Source organism: Zea mays, chromosome 6 (assembly GCF_902167145.1).
Source record: "Zea mays cultivar B73 chromosome 6, Zm-B73-REFERENCE-NAM-5.0, whole genome shotgun sequence".
NCBI lineage: Eukaryota > Viridiplantae > Streptophyta > Magnoliopsida > Poales > Poaceae > Zea > Zea mays.
The window spans coordinates 22,246,049-22,255,132 of NC_050101.1; positions in this window are offsets into that span (position 1 = coordinate 22,246,049).

The following is a 9,084-nucleotide window of genomic DNA, read 5'->3' on the forward strand; positions in this document are numbered from 1 at the left end:
AAGATATAAATCTAATCACCGCTGTCGGTTCTCGATCGGGCGGACCAGGGCCGCCCATACCCCCTTCGCCATGACAGTTTAGCCTATGAACCCCTGCAAAATCAAGTAATGAACCCGCCGTCCAACTCGTGGTTTACTGAGTCTAGGGAAACTTGCAGTCTAGCCCCTGGGTTATCTGGTTATTCGGTGCGCAGTCCAGGGATTTTGTAAATCAGAGGAATAGAGTTAAAAATAGATTTTGAATATAAAAACAATTGCTAGAATTTGTATAAATCATAGAAAATGCGTATGAACTCCAAATTGACCCATTCCAATTTCTATAATTTTGTAATAATGTGGTTTATCACCTATTGCCACTGTTTTGACATGAAAGTCACATTAAATTTTATATGCTATTTAATCTTGTAAAAACACATAAAATCCTTAGAAATTCATAACTCCTCCGTTTTAACTCCGATTTGATTCGTTCAAGTTGCGTTAGTCTCGTAGAAACACGTAGATCATCATTATGCAGTATATTCTTATGTTTGGTGTGATGTTAATTTTGTCTATGCACTGTTTGTTTGTATTGCTACGACTAGCGGTGAGGTCACGAGGATCTGAAGAATCACCCTGGTAACTGGAATCTCAAGTGCCAGGCAAGTTGTGCCCTTGACCACTTTTTACCCAATAATGTTCTTTAATGTCACTTATTCATGCATAGGTTAATTTTGATGGGACCCAATAGGTCACCCTAGATTGTTTATCTCATTACCTTGTTTACCCCTAAATCACTTGGGTAGTTTTGCTATTGCTTTACATGGTTTTGGGATAATCATTTACTATATCTATGTTCCAATTATTTTTGTTATTATTTATGTTCATGTCAAGTTCATTAATGTTAATTGGAACATAGAGCTTAACTTGAGAACCACGTGCCACCACAAGGGTTTAATGGGACGCCCTTGGCTGACTAATTAGGAAAGCTAGTGGAAGACTACCTTACCCGAAAGGGGCAAGGGCAGTAGGGGAGTGGTCAGTGTAGGGAGGTTCCTGGTTGATTTTGCTGCGATGGCGGTCAGCCAGGAACCCTGCATTGGAACTTCCTATAAACTGTAGCGGGTTTTCGGAAGCTAGTGGAACTTTGTAAAGGCCTCGTAGTGTTGCCCTGCCGCGCTTCCTAGGTAGAGGTGTATGGGATTCGCGACCCCTTGGCAGATGGGTAGCATGACTTGTGGGTAAAGGGTACAACCTCTGCAGAGTGTAAAACTGGTATACTAGCCGTGCTCACGGTCATGAGCAGCTCAGGACTCTCTGATGATTAAATTATGGAACCTAAACTCAATTTGTCATTTGCATTTGCATGGGTTTATTATTAATTTTGTTCTCTATTATTTTATTATGGGTTGGTATTTACTTACACTTAGTAATTGCTAATAAAATTTTGACCAACTACTTAAAAGCAATGCTCAGCTTTAACCATTCTCTTTGATAAGCCTTACACTCCATGAGCTCCCACCTTTGGTGAGTTCATGTCACATTATTCCCCACAACTTGTTGAGCGATGATCATGTGTGAGCTCACCCTTGCTGTCTCACACCCCCCCACAGGAGAAGAGCAGGTGGTTCAGGAGGAGCCACAAGGCGAGGAGTATGATCTGATCTAGGTGGCGTTTCTCAGTTGACATTGGCGCCGACGATCCTTAGTTCGTTTTATGTTTATTCTTTTATTTTGTAATAAGTCTTCCGCTATGTAATAAGTACTCTGATGTTTTGTGACATTTATCTCTATTCACTCTGTTATTATATATGTTGTCTTCTTGGCGCATGTATAAGATGCACCTGGCTTTGTTCCTTAAAGCCGGGTGTGACAGAAGTGGTATCAGAGCAAATGTTGACTGTAGGACGAAACCTAGATAGAAATGGACAAACCTTTCCTACTTACCTTACTCTGATTCATTCCATACTCATCTCATCTCGATCTTGTCTCACCTTTTGCTACTCTACTCTGATTAATCTTATCTTTTCTACTCTAAGACAAGATGGATTTCACACATTGGAATCCTACCACTATGATCTTTTTAAGAGATAGGGAACCCAAGACAAAATTTAAAACTATTTTCTTTAAAAATGTTGTTTGATAGTTCTGATGTTAAATGTCTGATTTGCTTCTTTGATTGATTGATATATTATATATGGACATCTTAGCATGTACCAACATAAGGTAATGAATTAGCTTTAGTGGATAACACACTAATCTACTTAGCTAATAAATCCCCCGTAGCAACATTCCTCGTAATTACTCGCCTTGTCTACAATTCTTCTTTCTTACCCTGTATTTCTAACCCAAATGGGCTACCCCTATACTGTTAGAAGAGAGCAGTATAGACTTGATCCTTGGCATGTTATGGTTAAGAAAGGCAAAGTCTGTATATACACCATGCTAAGGGAACCGTAGAGCTCACCAGTTCCAAAGAAGAAAGATTTGAAGTTGAAATTGTGGTAACAACCACCATCCAACTAGCGACATTTTTAGTAGATGAGAAGTTTAATGGTGACAACACCCGTGCGGATTAGGGATTTTCTTCGAGTGTCTTTCCAGAGGAGTTATTAGGGATGCCACCAGATATGGAAGTTGAGTTAGTCATTGATCTCTTACCTAGGACTGCTCCTGTTTCTAAACAGCCATACATGATGTCCGTAGAAGAGCTAAAGGAACTTAAGAAGCAATTAATGGAATTACAAGAGGCTGGGTACATTCGTTCGGGTTCCTTACCTTGGGGAGCGTCGGTTCTGTTTGTACAGAAGAAGGATGGATCACAGCGGATGTGTGTGGATTATAGATCCCTTAATGATGTTACTGTGAAGAACAAGTATCTGTTGCCCCATATTGAGGATTTATTTGATCAGATGAGAGGTGCTAGAGTATTCTCGAAGATTGATCTCCGATCGGGTTACCATCAGATGAGGATTAGACCATCGGATATTCCCAAGACAGCATTCTCGACTCGATATGGATTATATGAGTTCACTGTTATGTCATTTGGACTAACTAAAACACCAGCCTATTTTATGGATCTAAAGAATAAAGTGTTCATGATCTGGATAGATTCGTCGTGGTTTTCATCGACGATATTCTTATCTATTTCAAGAGTGATAGTGATCATGAGGAACATCTAAGGTTGGTGCTACAGAAGCTACGAGATAACCAACTATATGCCAAGTTCAGCAAGTGTGAGTTTTGGATTGGCGAGGTGTCATTTCTTGGTCATATTATTTCTAATGGAGGAATATCAGTGGATCCTGCCAAGGTTAAGGAGATAATGGAGTTGAGAGTACCCACTACAGTTACTGAGATTCGGAGTTTCTTGGGACTTGCAGGATACTATCGGAGATTTATTGGAGGATTTTCTAAGATCGCTAAGCCTATGACCTCACTTCTAGAGAAGGGAAGAGAGTTCAAGTGGGATGAGAAGTGCCAAGATAGCTTTGATCAATTAAAGAAGAGGTTGATGTCTCCACCAGTGTTGGTTATGCCAGACCTACAGAAGGGATTTGATATTTATTGTGATGCATGTGGCCAAGGCTTGGGATGTGTACTCATGCAGGAAGGACATGTGATTGCATATGTTTCTCGTCAGTTACGGAAACATGAATTGAATTACCCCACTCATGACTTAGAATTGGCAGCCATTGTGCATGCGCTTAAGATATGGAGACATTATGTCGTGGGAACCAAGTGTCAAGTGTACACGGATCATAAGAGTTTAAAGTATATATTCACTCAGAATGATCTCAACCTTAGGCAACGCCGTTGGTTGGAGCTTATTAAGGATTATGATTTGGAGATTCACTATCACCCGGGCAAGGCAAATTTGGTTGCAGATGCCTTGAGTCGAAAGGAGCATGTTCATTCAGCTATTGTTTCCCAGCTACCCGATGAGATTGTTGAGAATTTCAGGAGACTTAACCTGGGGATAGTTGCTCACACTGAAAGAGTTACTATTGATGTGGAACCTACCTTGGAGCAAGAGATCCGCAAAGGCCAAATTGGTGATGCAAAAATACAAGAGATTAAGGATCTGATTACTGAAGGTCGAGTTCCGGAATTTACGGAATATGAGCAAGGCATCGTATGGTTCAAGGACAGGATGTGTGTTCCGGATATTGAAAGCCTTCGTGAGACTATTTTGAAGGAGGTCCATGACTCGGATTATTCTATTCATCCTGGTAGCACCAAGATGTATCAGAATTTGAAACAGAAGTATTGGTGGTATGGATTGAAGAGAGATGTAGCTGCACATGTGGCTATGTGCGATGTATGCCAAAGAGTTAAGGCTGAACATCAGAGGCCAGCTGGACTATTGCATCCACTGAAGATACCCGAATGGAAGTGGGAAGAGATTGGTATGGATTTCATTACTATATTGCCACGCACCTAGAAAGGATATGATGCTATATGGGTGATTGGGGATAGATTGACCAAAGTGGCTCACTTTATTCCTGTCAAGACTACTTATAAAGGTTCTCAGCTAGCAGAGTTATATATGGCTCGGATTGTGTGTTTACATGGAGTACCAAAGAAGATCGTGTCTGATCGAGGTTCGCAGTTTACCTCAAGATTTTGGAGAAGCTTTCATGAGAATATGAGTACGAAGTTGAATTTTAGTACAGCTTATCACCCTCAGACTGATGGACAGACTGAAAGGACCAATCAAGTATTGGAAGATATGTTGAGAGCATGTGCCCTTCAGCATGGAGGAAGTTGGGATAAAAGTCTACCTTATGCTGAATTCTCATACAATAGTAGCTATCAGGCCAGTCTGAAGATGTCACCTTTTGAAGCTTTATATGGGAGGAAGTGCAGGACTCCTCTATATTGGGATCAGACTGGAGAAAGAAAGTTCTTTGGTCCTGAATTGATTCAAGAAGCAGAAGAACAAGTCCGTATAATTCGAGAGAATTTGAGGGTGGCTCAAACCAGGCAAAAGAGCTATGATGATAATAGAAGAAGACCACTGGAATTTGAGGAAGGAGATTATGTGTACCTCAAGGTGTCACCACTTCGTGGAATGAGGAGATTCAAAGTTAAGGGCAAATTGTCCCCTCGCTATATTGGACCATTCTTGATCTTTAGGCGAGTTGGGGAGATGGCATACCAACTCGAGCTACTTGATAGTCTATCGGATGTGCATAATGTGTTCCACGTATCTCAACTGAAGAAGTGTCTCCGTGTCCCTGAGGAACAGTTACCAATGGAAGAGCTCAGTGTTCAAGGTGAGTTGACTTATACGGAGTATCCAATCAAGATTTTGGATACTTTAACTCGAGTTACATGGAATAAGGTGATAAAAATGTGTAAAGTTCAATGGAGTCACCTCGGAGAAGTCGAAGCTACATGGGAAAGAGAAGAAGAGCTTCACATAGATTTCCCCATCTTTTCCCTCGTTCTTCCTAAATCTCGAGGACGAGATTATTTTTAAGGGGGGTAGGATTTGTAATACCCACTTTGTAAGAAAAATCTAAAAGGAGATATTACATTCATTTGTAGATATGTGTGTCATCTCTATCGATCATTTCATGTGGACACCTCACTTACACAGATAGATAATTAACAAAAGAACACTACTCAAATAAATCATGCATCATGCTCGGATTTTCTTTTGTGTGCATATTGTGACAAAATAACAATAATAATGCTAGTAGAAATAAAACAATGACCTGAGATGAAGTTTTAAACCTAAATGGAGAATTAGGGTTTGAAATAGAGAAGAAAAGAGAAAATATTACACAATACCAAAAACAAATTTATAAATGAATAAAGTTATTCCATAATAATTTATTCAAATCATATATTCAAAAATTTGATTACAAATTCGCCACAACAGTTTGAATTCAAATTGGAGACTTAAAAGTGAAAAGAAAAGTGAAAAGGGAATTCAAATAAGAAAAAAAAGAAAAACTATATGCCTGGGCCGGCTTTGTCCATTTTGGCCCATCTCCTCTTTTATTCCGCACAGCCCACTTTTCCCCCTTCGCTTCTCCACTGCTACACCGTCACTGGGTCCCGTCCGTCAGGGCCTTCTTCATTCCCCCGCATGTCTCGCTCGCGCGCTGGCAGATCCTCCGCGCGTGGCGACTTCGCCCCTGACGAGTGAGAGCCCAGCGCCGGGTCTTCTGCTGGTTCCGTCAATCGCGCATCCCAGTAGGCGTTGGAGCCAGTCGCGCTACGCAGGTGCGCCACGTTGGCTGCTGTCGCCGATGGGTAGGCCCAGGCTCCCAACTCGCTCACCGGATGCGAATCGCGCGCGCGGCTACCGTATCCTCCGATCGATTTCCCCCCAAATCGGAGTTGAATGCGGAGCAAGCTTGGCTGCCGCGCAATAAAGGCCGGGCCGCCCCCGCTGACCACCGAAAGCCGCCGTGAACCTTGCATCAATCCAGACCGGGTCGCCAGCCTCGTCTCCGGAGTATAAAATCGAAGGTCGAACCTCCCTGTTCCCATGGAAAGCTCCTCCGCCGTACCCTGCCCCTCTGCTCGACTCCACCGCCATGGCCGCAACAACCCGCCGGATGCACGCGCTCTAGCCGGGCACGACAATGGCCTTCCAACCACCTCGTATCGCTCGGGCATATATGACCCATGTCGCTGCAACTCCGTGCCCTTGGTTCAAATGGATCGAAGTTGACTCCTTGCGCGTGGAAGGGAGCATGAACGGAGAAATTGGGTGCGGGCGCCGCAGTCGATTCCGCCTGTACACCATCGGAAGGTCTGTGGGCCATGTCTGGGAGCTTCCTTAGGCAGCCGCGGGGGTGCTCGTCCATCATCTCGGGCGTGTGCGACGGTCGGCGAGCAGCAATCTCTCGTCGAACTTCGACACCGCCGCACTTCCGCCTATCACCGTGGCCAGAAAACCTCCTGCGATAATCCTCGGTATGCAACCCTCATTAGTACTCGTACTATTCTAGTCAACGTATTGTGCGTCCGAAATCGGGGATTTGCACTCGGCTGGGGTGCTCGACGGCGAGGTCGCCGCCGTTGTGCGGTCGGTGTTGCCGCGGTTCACTGGAAGGAAGGTGACGAATCGGTGACCGTTAGATCCGTGGGGAAGGGCAGGGATTAGACGACGCGCGTATTCCTTCGGTAGATCCACCACGACAGCAGGATTGTGATCGGAGGGTTGGGGTCAGATCTCGGGATCGTAGGATGTGGGCCGTTGGATCTAGATCCAATAGCTCTCGGTTCGTAACGATTCGATAAGATATAAATCTAATCACCGCTGTCGGTTCTCGATCAGGCGGACCAGGGCCGCCCATACCCCCTTCGCCATGACAGTTTAGCATATGAACCCCTGCAAAATCAAGTAATGAACCCGCCGTCCAACTCGTGGTTTACTGAGTCTAGGGAAACTTGCAGTCTAGCCCCTGGGTTATCTGGTTATTCGGTGCGCAGTCCAGGGATTTTGTAAATCAGAGGAATAGATTTAAAAATAGATTTTGAATATAAAAACAATTGCTAGAATTTGTATAAATCATAGAAAATGCGTATGAACTCCAAATTGACCCATTCCAATTTCTATAATTTTGTAATAATGTGGTTTATCACCTATTGCCACTGTTTTGACATGAAAGTCACATTAAATTTTATATGCTATTTAATCTTGTAAAAACACATAAAATCCTTAGAAATTCATAACTCCTCCGTTTTAACTCCGATTTGATTCGTTCAAGTTGCGTTAGTCTCGTAGAAACGCGTAGATCATCATTATGCAGTATATTCTTATGTTTGGTGTGATGTTAATTTTGTCTATGCACTGTTTGTTTGTATTGCTACGACTAGCGGTGAGGTCATGAGGATCTGAAGAATCACCCTGGTAACTGGAATCTCAAGTGCCAGGCAAGTTGTGCCCTTGACCACTTTTTACCCAATAATGTTCTTTAATGTCACTTATTCATGCATAGGTTAATTTTGATGGGACCCAATAGGTCACCCTAGATTGTTTATCTCATTACCTTGTTTACCCCTAAATCACTTGGGTAGTTTTGCTATTGCTTTACATGGTTTTGGGATAATCATTTACTATATCTATGTTCCAATTATTTTTGTTATTATTTATGTTCATGTCAAGTTCATTAATGTTAATTGGAACATAGAGCTTAACTTGAGAACCACGTGCCACCACAAGGGTTTAATGGGACGCCCTTGGCTGACGAATTAGGAAAGCTAGTGGAAGACTACCTTACCCGAAAGGGGCAAGGGCAGTAGGGGAGTGGTCAGTGTAGGGAGGTCCCTGGTTGATTTTGCTGCGATGGCGGTCAGCCAGGAACCCTGCATTGGAACTTCCTATAAACTGTAGCGGGTTTTCGGAAGCTAGTGGAACTTTGTAAAGGCCTCGTAGTGTTGCCCTGCCGCGCTTCCTAGGTAGAGGTGTATGGGATTCGCGACCCCTTGGCAGATGGGTAGCATGACTTGTGGGTAAAGGGTACAACCTCTGCAGAGTGTAAAACTGGTATACTAGCCGTGCTCACGGTCATGAGCAGCTCAGGACTCTCTGATGATTAAATTATGGAACCTAAACTCAATTTGTCATTTGCATTTGCATGGGTTTATTATTAATTTTGTTCTCTATTATTTTATTATGGGTTGGTATTTACTTACACTTAGTAATTGCTAATAAAATTTTGACCAACTACTTAAAAGCAATGCTCAGCTTTAACCATTCTCTTTGATAAGCCTTACACTCCATGAGCTCCCACCTTTGGTGAGTTCATGTCACATTATTCCCCACAACTTGTTGAGCGATGATCATGTGTGAGCTCACCCTTCCTGTCTCACACCCCCCCACAGGAGAAGAGCAGGTGGTTCAGGAGGAGCCACAAGGCGAGGAGTATGATTTGATCTAGGTGGCGTTTCTCAGTTGACATTGGCGCCGACGATCCTTAGTTCGTTTTATGTTTATTCTTTTATTTTGTAATAAGTCTTCCGCTATGTAATAAGTACTCTGATGTTTTGTGACATTTATCTCTATTCACTCTGTTATTATATATGTTGTCTTCTTGGCGCATGTATGAGATGCACCTGGCTTTGTTCCTTAAAGTCGGGTGT